General features: G+C 38.9%; 1 pseudogene; it reads right to left on the bottom strand.

The window, feature by feature from the left end:
• Nucleotides 1-2259: 2259 nt before the first annotated feature.
• Nucleotides 2260-2390, bottom strand: LOC139163310 (U4 spliceosomal RNA; annotated as a pseudogene).
• Nucleotides 2391-2705: the final 315 nt, after the last annotated feature.

The raw sequence follows: 2705 nt of genomic DNA, 5'->3' as shown, positions 1-2705 counted from the left end.
GAATACTGTGTTCAGTTCTGGAGACCTCACCTACAAAAAGATATTGACAAAATTGAACGGGTCCAAAGACAGGCTACAAGAATGGTGGAAGGTCTTAAGCATAAAACGTATCAGGAAAGACTTAATGAACTCAATCTGTATAGTCTGGAGGACAGAAGGAAAAGGGGGGACATGATCAAAACATTTAAATATATTAAAGGGTTAAATAAGGTTCAGGAGGGAAGTGTTTTTAATAGGAAAGTGAACACAAGAACAAGGGGACACAATCTGAAGTTAGTTGGGGGAAAGATCAAAAGCAACATGAGAAAATATTATTTTGCTGAAAGAGTAGTAGATCCTTGGAACAAACTTCCAGCAGACGTGGTAGATAAATCCACAGTAACTGAATTTAAACATGCCTGGGATAAACATATATCCATCCTAAGATAAAATACAGAAAATAGTATAAGAGCAGACTAGATGGACCATGAGGTCTTTTTCTGCTGTCAGACTTCTATGTTTCTATGTTTCAATAATAATAATAATAATAATAATAATAATAATAATAATAATAATAATAATAATGTATTAGATTTGTATGCCGTCCCTCTCCGAAGACTTGGAGGAAATATCAGAAACAATTTACCATCCAGAGATGCTACTTTTGCAAACATGCATTTTGTACTGAAATATATTTTAAAATTCTGAGTTAAATACATAATTATACATTTTTTTTCATAAAAGAAAAAACACAAGTTAATGCAGACGTGTGTAAGAATGGATTTTGGAACAGATATAATTAGAAAACAGAATTTGCTAAAGCATCCTTAAATTTCCATGCGTAAAAGCATGTTCTATCAGTGATGGTGGACCTTTTTTCCCTTGGGTGTTGAAAGAGCATGCGTGTGCGCTATCCCAGATGCGCAAGTGCCCGCACTCATAATTCATTGTCTGGGGAGAGTGAAAACAGCTTTCCATACACCCTCCCGGAGGTCCTCTGGAGGCCAGAAATGGCCTGTTTCCAAACTTCTGGTGGGCCCAGTAGGCTCGTGTTGCGCCCTCCAAAGGCTTCCCTGGAGGGTAAAAATGCCCCCTCCTCATCCCCCGGAGGCTCTTTGGAAGCCAAAAACGCCCTCCTAGAGCCTCTGTGCAAGCCAAAAATCTCTTGGCCGGCATACACATGCACATTGCAGCTGAGCTAGGGCAACGGTTCACGTGCCAACAGATATGGCTCTGCGTGCCATGGGTTTGCCATCACTGTTCTATGTTATTCACTGTAGTTTAATCCCAAAAACATGATACAGAGATTCAATTCAATTCAATTCAATTTATTAGATTTGTATGCCCCCCCTCTTCGAAGAGATGCAGAATCTAGCTTGAAGGTTTACTCTGCAGGTCACTGTATAATTCAATATACCGTAATTTAAATAAAGCAGTATCTGCAGAGGGATGTGTGAGTCAAAGCAGGTGAGGTCAGTGTTGTGACATTGTCCTCAATGCTTCACCCCTTTATATGTGTATGCAACATACAAAGAACCTGGGCTTGGATCACAAATGCCTTGACCACTAGCTTGCTTGTTTGGACATTGCCAAGCCCTCATTGCGGGAAATAATATTTTATTTTTTATTTTTCATGCATTTATTTTTGTTTGTTTCCTACTTCTTATTTCTTCTTTATTTCTTTTCTTATTTCTTCTTATTGCTTTGCATAATGTTACTTGCCTTGAAATATATCCAGTCAGAGTTACTTCTAAGGAAACTGCATAGGGTTTATCTACATGAGGTCTAACAAGTTAGCTTTCAGGAGCCAAGGATTCATTCCCAAAGAACTTAGTTCACAATTAAACTGTTACCTTTATAATACAAACAGAGACCATTAGCTCTATAGCTAAAAACAGAGCGAATGGCAATATTAACCTATAGAGTGTTTCTTAGGGCAAAAACAAAACAGTGCATTAACAGTATTTTTATTAAATTTAATACTTTCTTCAACCTTGGTGCCTCAGATGAGTTGAATTGGCTCAGTGGCAATTTTAAGGGGATTTTCTGCACAAATTGAAGCAAAGAACCTATCACTTTTTGCTGCTATCTGCGACAAATCTGCATTCATATGAAACAATCCATTTGTTGAGTTAATACAATAAACAGAGCCATGAACTAATCAAATGGAGTCACCTGCTGAGTCACAAAAGTCCATGCAAAATTCATAGAAGCAAGGTTAGTTTATGCTTCCATTTTCTCTGCTTGAGCTGTACCTACTTGACTGGGTCCATCGTATTCTGTATCCATGGTCAAAGAAGAGTACAGTCAATACATGATGGTGTTGACTTGAATTGGGGAACTGTTTCAATTAGCAATATTCGCGCCTCGGATAAACCTCATTGGCTACGATATTGCTACTGCGTATGCATATGATTTGAGAATGCCCGGTAATGCAGAAATTTTGGAAAAAAGTACAAGAGAATATTAATAGGATGCCATCTGGATCGGGAGTCACTGCTCACAGTCACTCATGCCCTCATCACCTTGAGGCTCGACTACTGCAATGCTCTCTACATGGGGCTACCTTTGAAGAGTGTTCGGAAACTTCAGATCGTGCAGAATGCAGCTGCGAGAGCTATCATGGGCTTTCCCAAAAATGCCCATGTCACACCAACACTCTGCAGTCTGCATTGGTTGCCGATCAATTTCCGGTCACAATTCAAAGTGTTGGTTATGACCTATAA

The sequence above is a fragment of the Erythrolamprus reginae genome, chromosome 2, assembly GCF_031021105.1.
Source record: "Erythrolamprus reginae isolate rEryReg1 chromosome 2, rEryReg1.hap1, whole genome shotgun sequence".
NCBI classification, from domain to species: domain Eukaryota; kingdom Metazoa; phylum Chordata; class Lepidosauria; order Squamata; family Dipsadidae; genus Erythrolamprus; species Erythrolamprus reginae.
This window is presented reverse-complemented; position numbering and strand designations above follow the sequence as displayed.